The sequence below is a fragment of the Octodon degus genome, unplaced genomic scaffold, assembly GCF_000260255.1.
Source record: "Octodon degus isolate 3935 unplaced genomic scaffold, OctDeg1.0 scaffold00121, whole genome shotgun sequence".
NCBI lineage: Eukaryota > Metazoa > Chordata > Mammalia > Rodentia > Octodontidae > Octodon > Octodon degus.
The window spans coordinates 3,422,803-3,442,104 of NW_004524697.1; the positions used below are offsets into that span (position 1 = coordinate 3,422,803).

Here is a 19,302-nt window from a genome sequence, read left to right on the forward strand (position 1 = left end):
TACAATTTTTTTAAAAAAAAAAAAGCTCAACAGTTCCAAGCCTGAACCTGAACCTGCACCTCTTTTCAAATGTGCATTACCTAAGCCTTCCCCATCTTCAGTGAAGTCAGATCTTTCCTTTCAGTTGCTGCAAGAAAAAAATATTTAAATTAGTCTTTGATTTCTCTCTTCCAGTCTTCCATTTACAATGCACACCGTACTATCAGGTAATGCTCTTCTTACTCCTTTCAAAACCAATTCCAATTTGAGGAAAAATACCTGTTCCATGTTATGCCTAAGATGTTTGATATTCACAGATAGTGAAGTTAAGCTTAACAGCCTAGGTTGTATGGTAATAACAATAAGCTTCTCTTCTGGAGAGTTAACAACCTAAGTTTACAGACCAAAATTAGAGAAAAAGGAGGGCCACAAGGAAAGCCAACATTTTGGCCCTAGCCTGCCAAGGTCAATTAAGACTCAGGACATATGCCTAAAGAGAGTCACATGGAGAGAAAACATTCTCTCAGGCTTTCACAGGCCGTGACTCATCCACATGGCTGACACTGACAAAGATTCTACAATCTGAGGTACAGGATCTCAGGATAAATCTTGAGGGGATTTCACTGACCTTATCAGACCCAAAAGCTACAACTCTTGTTGCATAGGTCTTGCTTTATCTTGGTCTTAACCATCCAGCAGAAAAGTATAAAAACGAAATATAAAAAGTAAAGCCATGGTGTTATGTTGAGCTGTAGGGGACTAGGGTCAACAACTTCTGACACTGCCAGTCAAGAGGAAGATTCAATCCTATTATGGATTACTGGACTCTTTTAGAATATTTTGCTGAGTTGACACACCTATAATATTCAAATGACAGATCTAAACAAAAAAGGGGATACAGATGAATGTCCATTTTGTATCTGTGTATTCAGAATGGTTAGGATAGATATATAGTTACATTCTCTTAATGAATAGAGGGATTTGTTGTAATACTGTTTGTAAATAGAATATCATGTCTGGATCTTGTACAACAAATAACCACTAGGAAGAGAGTATGCAGTGTGTTAATTATTGAAACTGACCTACCAATTTGATTTGAAACTATCTCATTGCTATTTGTCTCTCAATAAAATTATGGAAAAAAATAAATTCCAGTAGTAGTAGTAGTAGTAGTGTATAAGGGTACATTGCTGGTGAGCAAACTCCAGGCCTCATGCATGATAGGCAAGTACCCCTGAGCCACCTTCCCAACCCTAGTTCCTCATTCTCCTAACCACCTCCTATTCTGCTATTTTTTTCCAAACTCACTGTCACACTAGCCAGTTAAGGCTGCTGAAGTAGTCTTACTATTCTGCTTCCACCTGCCCCAATATTTGTGCCCAGCATAATGATCATAGTGGCCTTCTTACAACTCTAAGATCATGTAACTCCTCTGTTTGAAATGCTACCTGACTCATACTTTTTAAGAGTAAATCCTGTGACAGAGAAAAGAGGGACAGGCCTGATACTCTCCTCAGATCACCTCCAGTCCTGCTCAAGATTCTGAAGAAAAAAACCACACTTAAACAAAGCCTGTTTTTCCAAGGACAGATCATTATTCATCTATGTGGGGGAATACTAAGGGTTGAACCCAGGGCATTCACAAAGAGCTACAGACCCAGCCCTGTTATATTTTTTTAATTTGGAGACAGGATCTCTTTAAATCATAAAGTTGTACAGGCCAGGTGCAAACTTGGGATCTTCCTGCCTCACCCTCCCCAGCGTTGGGATTACAGGTGGGCATCACCATATGTAACTGGGCAAATTTATGCACAAAGCTCAGTGAAAGAAAAGTTCCTAACTACTCACATGCTGGCCCCTTCTGAGAACAACAGCAGACCAAGATCATTTGTATGTTGAAACCACCACTGAAAACTGTGGTGATTTTTTTACTGGAGTTGGCCTCCAGCACCTCTGCCACTTCTCAACCATAAGATGCCGGGAGGGCAGTCAGCCTCTGAGGCTCAGTTTCTCATCTGAAATGGGAATTGGTCCAGTCTGCCCTGCCTGCCTGAGCAGGCCACTGCAGAATGGCCTCAGATCCTCAGGTCTGGGGAAATTTTATGCCTCAAGGACTCATACACATGTATATCTTTATTATTATTAAAACTCTTTAGCAGCCGCACATGGCCTCTCAGCACCTCATCACACCTCCTGCAGCCAATGAGTTTCCTATAAAATTACAAAGCGTTGTAGACCTGCAGGTGACCCTTAGGCTTAGGTACACAAGGCTTACTGGGTGATCAGGTAATGAAGAGCAAGCTACGGTTCATAAATTTCCAGAGCTGTCTTTTTCCTGAAGAGTATGAAACCCAAGTGAAAAGAAAAATTGGAGCTATTTGGTAAATAAAAACAGTCGTTCCTGCCTCTGACACAAGAGTCTCACTGCTTAAATGTCAGCTAACATTACTAACACATTTCAGTGCCCTCCTACCCCTTTATTTCTACAACTGCAGACCTTGCTGAGGGAAAAACATCACAGGGTGACCCTATAAAAGAACAGAACAATCGCCAAGAGGAAACGTGGCCCCAGAGCAGCGCATGTGGTTCCAGGTAACAGACAGCGCACTGCTCAGGACCTCAGTATTTCTGGCTCATTGCTGTCCCTGTGGCACTGCTGTCATGTGTGTGATTCCAAATGTTTTAGTTAGTTTTCTTGCTGCTAAAACAAAATCCCCAACACCCCAAGTTAAAAGAGGAATGGTTGATTTACCTCACAGTTTGTAGAGGTTTTGGTCCATAATTGCCTGGCCTCAAGGCCAAGTAGCACAGGGTAACAGTTTATCTGGACACAAACCATAACACCAATTACTGTAATAGACGGAGAAAAAAAAAAGTCACTAGAAAAGACATCTGAATCACCAACTAGAGGAACTTTAGAAGGGCTGTTGGGATAGCACCCTGGCAGCTATACGTTCATTCTGATAGCCTACATCACATTGTAGGTGAACTAAAAACAGAACAAATCTTTTCACCAGGCTTATGTCATGTGACCATTCCACTGAGCCTAGACCATAGTATGGACTTTGCTTTCATGTCTATAGGGGATATTTTCTCTGTGCCTCCCCTAGGTCCACACTGTACCTTCTAAACCTTGACCCTGTGGCTGGGGAGATAGCTTGGAGGTCTATGTGCCTTCCTGGCAAGTGCAAGGAACCCGGTTTGAGCCCTGGTACTGTATGCTGTGCCACCCCCGGAACCTCTGGCTTGCTGTGCTAGCCACTGAAACTGGGTCTACACCTGTAATTCCAGTTCTAGGAGGCTGAGACATGAGGACCACTACGAGTCTGAGCTGCATAGCGAGACACTGTACCACTGAGAGACTGACCTGCATTATCCTTCATCTGCCAGATGAAACCAGCCAACAGAATCTTAGCAGGAGAGAAGAGTGAGTGTGGCAGGAGGATGTGCCCCCTAACTCTCACATCAGGGGCTCACCTCAGCTTGCTGCATCTCTTGCCAAGATTGCTGATCCTCTAAAGATAACACTGCCCTTCTCCCCTCTCTCTCCTTATAAATTCACTATGCCCTCCACTTTTATTCATTTGGACCAGGAGATTGTGACAGCTCTGCTTTCTCTGCCCCTGGGAGGGCAACATTTCTTCATAGGGTCCTTGCACCTGGCCACTCCTTTGTGACACAGTCCCTTACTAAATCTTCTGAAGTTCTGTGGTTCAAAGATGACATTTGCTTTCTGCCATGCTCCTGACTGATATATGCCAAATGAAATGTGTATGATCTAAATATTTATATCATTTATTAGACATACGACTATAAAATTACAACTAAATAGAAAATCTTCTCATTTTAGCGTATTCTGTGTTCAACATGCACCTTTATGTGTTCATAAGTATATTCTTTGAGTCTCATCTTAGATGTCTCCTTTTCAGACCTGTATTCTACAACCCCAATCTATGCCATACCATTTTGCTTTGCTTTCCTAAGATTTACCACAGTTTTGTAAGTGTCACATGTACTTGTTTATGTCTAGTGCCTGCTTCTCTAGACCTTAAACTTCATGAAGACAACAATGTTCATTGTCTTTGGCAGCATCTTGATGAACGAGGCACTTAGCATATAGCAGACACCAAACCAACAGGTGTGAAGTAACTGGCTGAGCTGAGGGCAGGAGAGGGAGAAGGACCAGCTAACTACTCAACCACTGTTGGTTTGCCCATCCCAACACATATTTGAATTATCAAGCTGTCCCCCTGGGCATTAGCTCTCTCAGTCCATTTATTCTATGTAAACCCAGCCCTTGTTTTAGTTGCTTTTCTCTTTGGTGAGCAAAAAAAAAAAAAATCCTGACACACAAAGTTAAAAGGCCAAACGGTTTATCTATCTGACTGCGTGTAGAGATTTCCGTCCATATTTGGCTGGGTCTGAGGCAGGGCGGCATCACAGAGGAGAAGCAGCTCATGATAGCAGAAGAGAGCAGAAACTAACAAGTGAAGGCAAGAGGTAGACCTCTTTCTGATACTTTTATTTTATCTAGACTACAGGGATTAGGCAATGCAAATCCAATCAGTGGGCTGATTCACCAATCACCCATCCTTACTCCCAACGCTATTAATCCCAGCATTGCACTACAAATTGATGACAAACTCTAGATCCCATTGCCTCTGAAAAAAAACCTGTCTAAGACTGCATGAGCCTTGGGGGGAGACATCTAGACACAAACTATAACAATCATTGCTCTACCTCCTCTACCTAGTCCTATAAGTAAGTACTCTTCCCAAAATAGAATGCAAATTTAGGGAGTGTAGAGCCCATGACTTAGACTTCTTTTGTGTCCTACAAAGGCATTTTAAATAAGAAAATCTAAGGGGAGTCATCCTAGGCCAATGGCACTGAACAACAGCACAGAAGTGCAGGGCTGACAGAAATGCTCAAAATAACTTCTCGGAAATAATCTTGGATGCATACCTCATTTGACTATGGACTCCTGATAGTATAATCAAATGACCTTCAAATCTTGATTTTCATTCCAGGTCATTCTGTTGAAATAGAACTTCTGTTCACCTACTTTTTTTAAATTTTGTAACACAAAAAAACTAAAAGCTTTAATAAGCTTTCAAATCAACTCAGGTGTTCTGGAATGTTTGCTGTAGGTTCACTTACCACTTGGGAATTCACTACCATGGTGACCATTTCTCCATTTTAAAGCTTTGTCATTTCTCCTCCCTGTCTTCCCTCAGGAGGGCTTTCCAATAAATTCAGTAGCTAGTAAATTAAAGAGAAAAAAAACAGCATAAAATTCTGGCAGCATTGTACTCTTAGCAAAAACTTTAGGTTCAGCATAGTTTCAATCCCATATTGAATTATATAACTATATACATAGATATATAATTCAATATGTCATATAATTATATATATATGTATATCATTTCTTAAACTTCTATATTTCCATATCCTTTCAACCTAATGAAAAAAGTTATAACAATTTATACTAATGTGAATTAATTTTGAAGTTGATGACAATGTGTGAAAGAAAGAACAATCTAACTATGAAGATGTCCTTCTAAAGAAGAAATTAAAAACCTTGGAAGAGTATTAAATATCAAGTTATTGAATTTCTTTGCATTTTATCTTAATTCTCCCTCCTGATAATATGCACCTTTGAAGAGATGGTGATTCTGTTTAGTCTGCCCTCAATGTGGTCTTGCTCCTTTGAGAAGCTTCCAGATAAAACAATCAAGCTTAAGCACAGCTTTGGGTTCATCTGGCCTTATATACTGCATTCATAAAAGGCATTTAACTTCTTGCCTGCTTTCAAAAGTTAGATGTTGTTTAAATACTCTTAGAAATAAATTATTTCTAACCAAAAACAATCAGACAATACTAGCCAAATAATCAAAAACCAGAAGGTACAATTTTCTAGCCTAAGAAAAATTAATTATATATTTCTTTTTGTTTTCTGAAAAGAAACTGCACAATTTTTATAAAATATTATGACAAAGAATACAGAAAGCGGGCTGTCCCATCATAAAACTATTCAAATTTGACATAGTTGAACTCTAAATACACTTGGTAAACTTCCAGAAAAACCCTACCAGTCATAATTAACCACTAATGAAATTTTACTGAGAAAAAAATATTACAAGGTATATTCAAAATCTCTTTAGGTCTGAGGGAGCAAATCCCGTGAGAATGATTGCCTTCCTATATAAGAAACCACCACAGAAAGGCTCCGAAACAAATCTGTCCCCAACAGCTAATAATTCATCTATTATCAAACCCTCCAGAATCATAATACCTCAGTCCCAATTGTGAGCCTGCAAATATATGACAAAACAATTGATGAATTGCAGTGACCAGTCGAATTAGAACTGTGCCTTGGGACTCAGGAACTCCACCCATTCTATGTGTGAGAAGAATTTATGAAGATAACATGACATGCTAATATATTTTTACAGATTAAACAAGATATTTCATGCCATTTTGGAGCACCACACATAGTCTATCAATATAACTCCTAAGACCTTTATCCCCTTTTTTTCTTTGCTGTTACATATAATATAATTAAGACTAACTGATGAATGGGAGCATTTGAAGCCTCTACAGAAGGCTTTTTCCCTCTCATTCCATGTTTTGTTCCAATCTCTGGTTCATTTTGTTTGTTGTTTTTGTTGCGCTGTCCTCCTATAGTCTTCACCCATAGAAAAGAGTGAAAAGAATGTCAGTGACTTAGGTAGGACCGGGAGAACTGTATTCTTCTGGGCTGGGGAGAGAGCTCAGTAGAATAAGTGCTTGCCTGGCAAACACAGGGTCCTGAGTTCAATCCCCAGTACTGCAAAAAAAAAATTTTTTTAAAGATCTGTATTCTTCTTTAAGATGGCTTGTGATGCGCATGTCCTACAGCAGCATTTGCTGGACTTCAGGTATCTTTCAGAGAACTCAGGGTTGCCATCTTCAGCTTCGCTGAAGCTGTCATGGCGAGGTAGAAGCTGTACCAGTGCTGTGCTCTCCCCTGGCTGTTGGGAAGTTAGAGCTATTTCTAGATTCTGCTCCCCTTCTCAGATGAGGTCTGTGACACTCATTATGGAAAAATACTTCAGGCCTCTCTGCTTAATCATACTTAACATACAAAAAGTGTATGCTGCTCTACTGAGTACTCAAGAAAATTCCTGCAATATTAAAGACTTTACACCAGGCCTGTCACTGCTGATAAATTTTTTTCCATAATTTTATTGAGAAACAAATAGCAATGAGACAGATTCAAATCAAATTGGTAGGACAGTTTCAATAATTAACACATTGCATACATTCCTCCCAGTGGTTAATTACTGTACAAGATGCAGACATGATATCATATTTACAAACACAGAACAAATCCCTCTATTCATTAAGAGAATGTAACTATATATCTATCCTAACCACTTTAAATACACAGATACAAAAGGGACATTCATCTGTATCTCCTTTTCTTGTTAAGTTCCATATTTGAATATTATAGGTGTGTTAACTCAGCAAAATATTCTAAAAGAGTCCAGTAATTGATAATAATATTGGGTGTTCCACTTGACTGGCAATGTCAGAAATTGTTGAGCTGATTCCCCTACAGCTCAACATAACAGCATGGCTTTACTTCTTATAGTTTGTTTTTATACTTTTCTGCTGGATGGTTAAGACCAAGGTAAAGCAGGACCTGTGCAACAAGAGTTGAGCTTTTGGGTCTGATAAGGTCAGTGAAATCCCCTCAGGATTTATCCTGAGATCCTGTGCCTCAGAACCTTTGTCAGTGTCAGCGATGTGGATGAGTCACAGCCATTGCTTGGCCAGTGTGCTCTCTGTGAAAGCCTGAGAGAATGTTTTCTCTCCATGTGACTCTCCTTAGGCACACTCTACATCATTGATCACTTTCCTCTTTGGCCCCATAATCTTCTTGATCAGAAAAACTGCTGATAGATTAAAAAAAAAAAGCACAAGCTGCTGACGTTCGGTGAGATCTTAGTATCTACCTCGCACAGTGTGCTTTTCCTGAATTAGCTCACTTAGCCCTTGTACAACCTTGAGATAGACACTGTTATATGCTCATTTTCCAAATGAAGAAAGAGATTCCTGGAGTTTATGTAATTTTCCAAGGTCAAAAGAACTAGTAAGGCTGGGGGTATAGTTCAGTGGCACAGCCCCTGCATGGTAAGCATGAGATCCTGAGTTTGATTCCAGATACCAAAAAGAAAGAAAGAAAGAAAAAAAAAAAAAAAGCTAGTAAGTGGGAGAGCTAGAGCCTGAACTTGAATCTATCTCCAAAAAGCCTGGAGAACGAGGCTTACAGTCTCCAATTTTATATGACTGTCCTATTATTCCCATGCCTTTGAATTTCTCAAATACCAACTACGCACTGGAATAAGATGTCACTGTATCACAAGTGCTTTAAAATTAGACTAATATTGACGGGAGACTCCACCAACTATTAAGGGTATGGCTGATTTTAGGAAATTTACTTGAAATCTCTAAGCTTCAGTCTTCTCATTCATACAAAGGTCACAAGATTATAAAAGGACAGAATAAGATCACCAATGTCAAGTGCACAGTAAGAACCCAACAAATGAAAGCTTTCCCCCCAGTCCCATAGATTTTAGTTATTTAACATAATCAAACTAAAAAGAATAATAACCTGCCCTACATAGTGCCCTCTTATTATTTTATAGACAAATGACAATTTCATAAACATCTATCAAAGAAAAGACATTGTTTTTAGAAAGTCATAATGGAGACTATTACATGAATGAAACCTGAGTAATAACCTCCTCTTCACACTGTGTCCATTAGGAATTTGTGCCTAGAATGATGCCGAACTCAAAGTTGTTCTGTCAGCAAGCATTTCACCTTGTGAAACATAAAATAGTCAACATGCAGCAAGTGACCTCAGTATTGACAGAACTACTCATCTAAAATAAGATTGGCGAGTACTTCGCTGATACATGACTGTGCCCCTTATGTCCTTAGTATTAGGTCTAGAGTTAAATCATCCAGCACAGTAGCCACCAGCACACTGACTGCTGAGCAACTGGATTGGGCAGTAGGAAATATGAAAATAAAGAATGTAATGTTTATCATGGGTAAGTTTATATTGAAATTTACTTTAAATATATAATGTGTTAACCTATATTCATATATTACTAATATCAACTACATCTGCCTCTTTATTTTTTAGTATAACTACTAGAAATATTTTAATTTTGGGAACTTGAATTATTCATATTATATGTGGATATTTCAGCTGCAATCTAGAGCACTGATGGTGAACCTTTTAGAGCCTTCAGTAATGCAAACAGCTCACAGTGGTGCGCATGCCATGGGTTCACTGCCGCTGGCCTAGGATGTTCAGCAAACCTAATCAAGGTAATTAAAACGTAAAACAGTGAAGACAATGTCAAGAGCAGGCTCAGTGGGGAGTGTAGAAAAAGATAAGAAATCACTCACTATGTATCCAGTACTGTCCTGTGAGGGCAAACTTGACCGTTAGTGACCTGAGTGGTGAACTGGAAAGGAGCCAGTCCCTCAGCAGATGCCCGGTTGTCACTCTGTGCGCTAAGGCTGCCACACAAAAGACTGTGAAGACTCTTACCCAAGGCTATGCCACAGTCTCGGTGGCTTCAACCACAGAACCCCACTTTCTTGTAATTTTGGAGGCTATGGGTGTCCAAGTTGAAGGTGCCTGCAGGATATCCCTTCTGTGGCCTCTCCCCTTGGCTTACACACAGAGTAACTCCCCACATGGTGGGCCCTCCTCTCCTGTCCTGTGAAGGGCACCAGTCAAGTTGGATTAGGTCCTCACTCCAATGATGTCATCTTACCAGAGCTGTCTCCCTAAAGGCTGTGTCTCTAAATACAGTCACTTTCTGAAATGCTGGGGGTTAGGACTTTAATCTATGAATTTTGGAGGGACATAATTCAGCCTATAAACATATTTATTTTTTCTCTATTGTTTTAGGTATTTGGTGCAGGATTTACAGGATCTCACTACATAGATTGGATGCATAGTGATCCTCCTGTTTTCAGCCTCCCAAGCACTGAGATTACAGGTGCGCGCCACCATGCCCAGTCTCAATTGCATTTCAGTGTGCCCCAGAGGTGGGACTGGCAAGAACTTTTCTCTTTTGATTTAAAGGAAAGTCCATCAAGATTTTCTTGGCTCTAAGTATAGAATCTTCTAATTTATTAGTGGATCTGTAAAATACATATGTAGCTGAACAGAATATTGCATACACGTGACTAATAAGTGTAATCCTCTAGACTTTGCCTGCTTAAAGTTCCGTTTTATAAATCAGTCTCTCAAAGATCTTTTTTGCACGAATTTTTCTCAGAGTTTATCCCATCCAAGAGGTAATACTTTTCACTAAGGACACAACACAGTCTTTTGATGGCAGCACTGTTCACTAACGTGCAAAGTAGAACAACACACCCAATATTAATATGTGAGGGCCAGGAGATAGCTCAGCAGCATAAGCACCTGCATGGCAAGTTCAAAGACCCAAGTTTGATCCCCAGTACCACATCCCATGCCAGCCCCAGGAACCCAAACCTGCTGTGCCAGCCACCAAAACCAGGTGTAGGGGCGCATGCCTGTAATCCCAGCATGGGAAGGCTGAGATAGCCATCACTATGAGTCCAAGCTGCATAGCGAGACCCTGTACCAAATAAATAAATAATTTTAAAAATTTAAATAATAAAAAAAGAAAAACCAGTGTCCTTCACCTTTCAGATTCACCTTTCTCTAGCTCACCTCTCAGCCTAAGGCACTCAGATGTGATACTATTTACTGACCCAGCAGCTTTCACTTTAGGAGCTCTGCACCCATGCACACCGTATTGCACTTGAGGCTCAGTAGCCTCTATCCAGAAAAAAATCTGAATTACAATAAAAACTAGGGGAAAAGTTTACTTGGATGAATAAGGTCTTTGAAATTGGCACGAGCATGCATTGTAATGCATGAGGCCCAGAAAAATACTGGTTCATGGATAGCCATGTCAGGTAAGGACAAAAGAGAAGAGTGAAAGGTGAGGTGAAGTGTTGGGAACCTTTTTGATTAAAATAAGAATCCAGGAAAAAAAAAAAATAAGAATCCAGGAACAGATAGAGAGAAAACTCACTTAAAACGATTCACTCAGACGAAACCAGAGCTCTGAGGTGAGTTCAGCTTTACACACACACACACACACACACACACACACACACACACAAACTGTTTGCCCAACACATCTAAAAAAGAAGATGGTATAACTTAATATGGAAAGTAACAGATCTTATGCTCGCCAACTCCCCTTCATGTTCTTTTCAAGTCCAGAGGAACTTAGAAAAGTCTTGTAGACAAGATAAGAGATCAGGAATGAATGTAATCCTCTAGTCATAGTCTTCTTTACAGAAATAATTTGAAATTATTCTTGAATCATGAATGAAAATATGGTTTCTGACTAGTCTTTCAAAAGGATTAGCGAAACATCTGGTTAAAATTGCACACTTATTATAATCTTTCTTGGGAAGGCTTTAACTCAGAAAAAGGAACGATTCAATTGCGTTAGAAACCAAAAGCATTATTTGACACATAATTATTTTACTTTATGATGTTTTATCAAAATACACTCTACCATGTTAATACTGATTCTTAAATCAATAGCAAAAATAGCTAATTATGTCATTCTAGGTGTATATTTCTTTTCTACAGAAATATTCCTTGTTTGTACTATTTACATGTTTACTTTAAGCTGCATTTGATGAATTCTTTAAAAAAAAAAAAATAATGTCCTGACCCAGATTTCAGAGAAACAATTTTCCTTGGTTTGTCATACACAACACTGCTTCATCACTAAGCCAGAGCCAAACATATTGGAACAGCTACAGAATAGCAATACGTTGGGCCTCTGACCTTGCTTGAGTTTTGAAATCTCTGTTCAAAAGAATTTAAGTTTCCAAGGGTGTGCCTGTTTGTTATGGCTGCTGAGTTGCACTTAGATTTCTGATCTAATCTGTTCATGATTACATCCTCATGGTTCCTTAATTTAGTAGAATTTTATGGCTATTTATGAGAGATATATAGGGACCAGATACTTTAAACTTTTTTGCATAATAGATGATTGGATGGGGAAAGAAAGGAAGGTCTCAATAGGTGTTAAAAATGAAGGAACAGGTGAGATAGCTCAGTAGACTAAGCCTCTGCTTAGGCAAGCACAGGGAGCAGGATTCAATCCTTAATACCACATGCCATGCTGGCCCATCCCCCAGGCATGCTGAGTTAGCCACTGAGACTAGGCTTGGTGGCGCACACCTGTAATCCCAGCGTTGGGGAGACTGAAAACAAGAGGATCACTATGAGTCTGAGCTGGGTGGTGAGACCCTGTACCAAATACATAAAATTTAAAAATAAAATAAAATAAAGGAACCAATAAATAAATAAGGTCACTTCAGTCTAACACAGGAAAGGTACTGTTGGCATAGATTCCAGCCAGTCTACCAGCTTTTCTGTGAGCCTTAAAAGTCCAGTCACTTCAGCTTCCATATGGAAAAGTCTATGCAACTGAAATGACTTCTTCACATGTTTCCTCACCTCAGATAACTCAAACATCCCTCTCAGATGCATTAGTTTACCCAAACCACACTTGAGCTATTTAATAATCCAGTGATTTTTTTACCGATACAGAGTCTGTTACGATTAAAGAAAACAACAGTAAAAAGTAAGTTAGGGATTCAAATTTCCACTTTTGTTAGGTAGAAACAGCCTTTGACTCAACACAGAGAATTGTCTTCAGAACAATTCTCAGGAAAAAGAGACACTACAATGTCTTCATATAATGTACGAAGCTTTATAGCAGCGCAGTAATGAAAAAGTTGCTGGAAGTCTGTTTTATGTAATCTCTTCCATTTTAAAGTAAAATTGAAAGACCAGGGAGATAGCTCAGTAGAATAAGTGCCTGCCTGGCAAGCACAGGGTCCTAGTTCAATCCCTAGTACTGCAAATAAATAAGTAAGTAAGTAATAAACTTGAAGTTTATTTGCAGTATTGGGGATTGAACCCAGGGGTCTCCACCTCTGAGATACATCTTCAGGCTTTTCCTTTCCTTTTCTTCTCTTTTCTTTTTTGACACAGAATCTTAGTCAGTTGTCCAGGCTGTCTTGGAACTTGCCAGCTTCATGCCTCTGAGAATCTAGGTGAAAAAGTGTTATGAAAATTTCTAAACTTTAAAAATCAACTAGTATCTGTTACCATCTTAGGACAAAATGAGATCCTGCTGCCCAACCTGTTAGACCAACTACACCAGCTCAGTCTGACCATACTCAGCTGCCCAGATGTACTTTCCAGCCCCCAAACACACCCCTTTTGCTACTCTTTTCAAGGACTTCCTGGGAGCCAGGGATATAGCTCAGAGGCATAAGAGCCTGCCGGGAAGCACAAGGTCTCAAGTCCGACCCCTGCTACTAAAAAACAAAACAAGACAAAAATCAAAACAACAAAAACCAATCAAGGACTTTCTGCACAGCAATGACAAATAGCTGATACTACCCAATTAAAATTCACCATTCTTTTAAACTTTTGTTTATCTCTCGCATGCAAAACCTATAAAACTAAGCCCACACCCAGCTCAGGGCTGATGCTTTGGGAGCAGTTCCCCATCAGGCCACCTTCCAGCTCCTTGGTGCAGTGCATTTTCCATTCAGTTCGGTACCAGGCTCTGTAATACAGGAATATGCCACAGCAGCAAATTTAAGGATCTTAGACTGGTGATAGCACATCTATCCCTATAACTCATATGGAACCCAAGCTCTCTAATTTTAGGATTATGGTTCACTGTAAAATCAGAGAGAAAACATTAACACTACACAAATATGTACTTCCTGGTGTGTGCATACCGCAGCCACACACATACAGTTCCCTACAGAGAAAGCAGTAAATTTTCTAGTTACATCTTGTGTTCCCCTTCATGAAAAAAAAAATGCTTTTGGCCACTCTAAATCTCTCATTTCAACAGAAAGTACTCCATCTTTTAAATATAAACTATCACATTTATCTTCTCCATCACAATTTTTCTACAGATTCCACATTCTCTTACTCCCTCTTCTTACCTATAGTCAGTGTCAAAGAAACTGGACTTTTCCTTCATTTTGTCTCCTGTATGGTTTAAATCTCATTCCCTCAAATACGCTCAATGCAGCGGTTGTTTGTCCTTGACCTTCTCATTCTTCTTCCGTTGCATAAGGAATGGAACCATTGGACCTAACTCCTCACCTCAATATATAAAAGTGGACTTTTGTCTTAATTCTTTCAAGAAAGTTACAAAGCCAAGAAATCTTACACAAAAAAAGAAATGCAGTTTTCAACTTTGATCCAGCCTTTGGAGTCAACTAACAATCCTTTTGTGTAGTCCCAGCCTACTCTTCTCTCTTTGACATAAAAGTTTTACCACTTACTATATACATTTATAATTCCTAAATTCATGTTTCAAACCCCATATTCCTTAGTCACAGAAGGTTATTTAACCCGTTTGTTAATATAGAAAGCATGCCATGTAGGAGGAGCTTTATTTCTTTCTGGTTTTTCATTTTGTTTTCGTTTTAGTGATTTTTTTTCTTTTCTTTTTGGTGTTTCTGTTTTTGTTTTGCTGCTATTGGGGTTTTTCTGGTTTTGGTTTTGGTTCTGATTTGTTTATAGTTTTGTTGGTACTAAGAATTGGATCCAAGGCCTTTATTTTAAGACAGTTTCAGTAAGTTGCTAAATTGCCTGTGCCAGACTTAAATTTAAAGACCTTCTGTCTCCAGGAGCACTGCGATTACAGGCTCATATCACCATGCTAGGCAGAAGGGCATTTCTTAATACCCTACTTTCCCATTTCAGTGCAGAGACATACCAGTATACCTACAGTCACTATAAATGGTACTTCTGAAACCCATATCTCTGACCTTTCAGGGTTTGTTTCACCAAGATGCTCTGCTTTCTCCATTCTCAGCGTCTTCCCTGTGTTGTATTTTACCCTCAATTAGTACATTTGAGCATCTCCTATGTGAAAAAGCAAGCCTCCTCTCAGCCCCATGACTCTATTGAGCAATCTTCTCAGCTTCCCACTGACTTCACATCCAACCTCTAAAGAGTGAACTTGGCCACCCAGTTACTTCTTTACACACTGAAACTTGTTTCTCTCTCCACCACTCTGGAAAAAAAATGTACATGATAAGACCAAATTGCTGCTCATACTGTTCCCAAATTGCCACACTCAACAGGTGGTTATTTATCTTTCTTAATTGTGCTATATTTGACAGTGTGTGCACTTGTTTCAAATGATTTCCTCTCCTGGCTTTTATAGCACCATATCTTTATTTTTCTTCTACCTAAATAAATAGTTTCAAGGAATGGGCTCACCTCTTTTGGTCCTCACTAAATACTTCAGTTCTATAAAAAGCTCTATCATTAGGCTTCAACAGTTCTACATACTAACCTTGTATTACCTCTTTGGGGTTTCAGCTTTCTCTGATAGAATAACTTCTGAATCAGTGTGTCTGATCCTGATTTCACTCCCGATTCAACATAACAAATACTCCTGACTCTAGAACAATTACATATGTATGTCCAATAAGTACCTGAAATTCAACATGCTAAAAAAAACTAAGATGCAGACACAACTACAAACATACTCAGTCACCTTATCTTTGACAAAAGGGCCAAATAGGAAAAAAGATAGCCTCTTTAACAAATGGTGCTGGAAAAACTGGCTTTCCACATTCCAAAAGCTAAAACTAGATCCAAGTCTATCACCACGCACTAAACTAAAGTCAAAAGGCATTAAAGATCTAAACATTAAAACAGATACACTAGGGCAGGGAAGATGGCTCAGTGGAATAAGCCCTTCCCTGGCAAATGCAAGGGCCTGAGTTCAATCCCTGGTTCCGCCAAAAAAAACAAAACAAAACAAAACAAAAACAAAAAAACAGATACACTAAATCTATCAGACTAGACAATAGGTGGAAATCTTGAAGACATAGGAGTAGGCAGAGCATTCATGAACAAAAAACAAACTGCACAGGAAATATTTAAAAGAATCAACAACAGAGATCTCATCTTATTGTGAAGTTTCTGGATGTCAAAAGAAATCACCAACAGTGAAAAGACAACCCACAAATTGGGAAAATATCTTAACCAACAGTCATTCAGGCAAAGGTCTTCTATTTTTTTTTTTTGAGGGTATACAGGGTGTCCAGGGTATGCAGGGTCTCACTGCATAGATCAGACTCGCAGTGATCCTCCTGTTTACAGCCTCCCAAGTGCTGGGATTCAGGCATGCACCAACATGCCCGGTCTCAATCGCTGTCTCAGCACTCCGTAGGAGCAGGAACGGCAGGGCAGGCCTAGGGATTGAACTCTGGGCCCCTGCATCTACCTAAGAAGGTGCTCTAATCCACTGAGCTATTTGGCCAACCCTTACTGAGAATTTATAAAGAATTGGAAAAAAGTCAGACCTCCAAAATTCAAAGACTCAATAAAAAAATGGGCATCTAAAATGCATACATATTTCCCAGAGGAAGAAAAACAAATGGCAAATAAATACACTAGAAAAAATATTCCAGAGCACTGATCATTCAAGATACCCATTAATATTACACTTTATTCCCTTATTCTGCAAACTTTAATGTTAATTTTTCTGGATTCCCAAAGTTAAACTAAAAATGATAGTTTCTAAAGTTGGTCAATGGGCCAGGGAGATAGGTCAGTAGAATAAGCATTTGCCTGGCAAGGGTATGGTCCCGAGTTCAATCCCCAGTACTGCTAAATAAATAAATAAATAAAGCTGGTCAAGACTTGACAATCTATATTTTGTTTTGACATTAAGTGAAAAACAACCAACAAATGCCTAAGTGCTTCAAAGTACAGACCAGTTACAACTCTAGGATGTCATTAAGCTGAAATAATGTTCTAAATAATAAATATTATTTTAAATAATACTAGAAGTATCTCATATTGGTATATTGTCCCCCTCTTGAAGTATATGAATGCAACATTAATTCAAAATGGCATTAGTCAGGGCCAGGCATTGTGACACACACCTGTAATCCAAGCACTGGGGAGACTGAGACAGAGGATTGCTGTGAGTTCGAGACTCGCCTGTGGGCTACAAAAGTGAGCACAAGCCTGACCTGAACTGAATGGTAAGACCCTGTCTCAAAAAAAGAAGACATTAGTAAATAAAATCTAAATTGTAAAATATAGATGGTGACAGAGAAAATGCTCAAAATGAAAGAAACAACTGGGATGAGAGAAGCAGCAAATAAGCAAGGGAAAAGAAAAAGAAGTATATATATGTATTATATATATAAATTTATATCATAGCTAAGATAATTATAGTACTAATTTCTTTTATGTTCATTGAAAAGAATGATTTGTACTTATTTTGTTTGAGCAAATTTGCACGTCTGTATCTTGTAATCTGAACAATTACTTTGAAGATAACAATATGCACTATATTCACCATTGTTAATTTCTCATAATCTTGTTTTGAAAATCTGTGTCATTGTTTTTATTGGATTTTTCTTTTCCAAATAAAAACTAATTCCAATAAAAAATGACATTAGTTCAAAACATTAACTCAGGAATGACTCAGCCACATCAGTGATAGGTACCATTTGTCTGTGAACAAAAATTATGGAATTATTTTAAAAAAAGAAAGTAAAAGTTGATTCTCTCATTTGTGTCTTAAAATTTCAGCTGAGGTTCCCCTACTCTGCCAAACCATACTGAAAGTCAATGTCAGGCAATGAAAAGAGACTGCAAAGATCTGGGACAGGGGTGAACTTTCAGCTCTGCTACTTTTTAGTCCAGTGAAATGATAGGAAATCTCAGGAGTTCTCATGTGTAATTGAGATCATTGTATCACTGAAAGGTAGAAAATAACACATAGCAACACACGAGACTGAAATGACACCATTAGTGACTGAATAAAAATATCATATGTGCTACAACCACATCTGCCATATGATAAAATCCACTGTTGGCAGCTTTGCATTAGCAAATTTATAGCAATAATTTACTCAGGAAAATATACTTAGAGTAACAGTAAGCCATATAGTAACAGTACTTATAATTTAATATAGATATTTCATTTCAGATTCATTAATATGCATTCAGCTTGAATTGGTCAATTGAAATAACAGAAATGGCTTAGGTATTCAGAGTAAAAAGAGTAACCCCAAAAATGACACCCCTCTGAAATGTACTGAAAGTAATTTAACTGCTGAAGTTATCACCTCTAAAAGCTACATGAACCAGCTCATAACATGGACATCTCAACACACATTTGGCAAGTAGTATCTTTATTCCTTTCAGCTTAATGTAACCAGCGGGCCTCGTCATAAATCACCTGCTCATGTTTATAGGTTCGCAGAGAAAGAAATAAAGCCCAGAAACTATGCAATACTATGCTACAAATTCTTCACTGTATGGTACCATATAAAGTATTCCTTTGTGATGAACAACTGATAGCTCCATCTTGATCAATTAAAAAGAATTGTTCTATAGAAAAGCAAACTTTGCTTTATTTATAGTGGATTTTAAAACAATGAATAGTAGACAACTAAGTCAGACTCCATACCAGAGCACTGAGAAGTCACAAAGAACTCAAGGAGTGATGAAGTGTGAGGTGGAGGAACCAGAGCAGCCCAAAGGGCGAGGATGCGTGATGAAGTGCAGCTGAGGGCCCTGGGAATGATGAGGTGTGAGGGGCCGTGAGCTCGTGGCAGTGGACATCAACCCCTAGCGTAAGAGTCTTCGTCAGAAGCATCATGCAAATGACCAGGAGAAAACTTGACTCAGGCTGAATTTTAACAGGTAGAAGATGTCCTGTGTTCACGTAACTGTAGTAACATGCTGTCAGTGGCAGTTCTCAGAGTGTTACCTGCCATCATCTGACACCCAGATACGGTTTGTTTGGAAATTCAAAGTTGCTGTAATAAAATTTTAACAAATCTTGGACTGCTATGACTATTAACATATGCCTAAGTCTGTACTGATTTGCCTTAAAATCTGGGTGGGATGGTAGATGCCTGGAATCCTTGCTACTTGACGTACTGAGAGGAGGAGATTGCAAGTTCAAGGCTAGCTGTGTGCAATTTAACAAACTCTATCTCAAAATTAAAATAAAGTCTGTGATAGATTTTCTTGTACAACTGTGTTACTACTCACTAAGTCCTTAGGCCCTCGGACGCTTAGCCCAGAAATTGCGTCTTTGTAGTTGGTGATGCCTTTAGCTGCCAATAAAACACCTACATATAAAATGAACTAAGAAAATGCATTGATCTATC

The 19,302-nt window shown here is 38.9% G+C and overlaps 1 pseudogene; it reads left to right on the forward strand.

The window, feature by feature from the left end:
* Positions 1 to 2,144: 2,144 nt before the first annotated feature.
* LOC101566475 overlaps positions 2,145 to 19,302 on the forward strand; it is a 98,301-nt pseudogene continuing 81,143 nt past the window's right edge.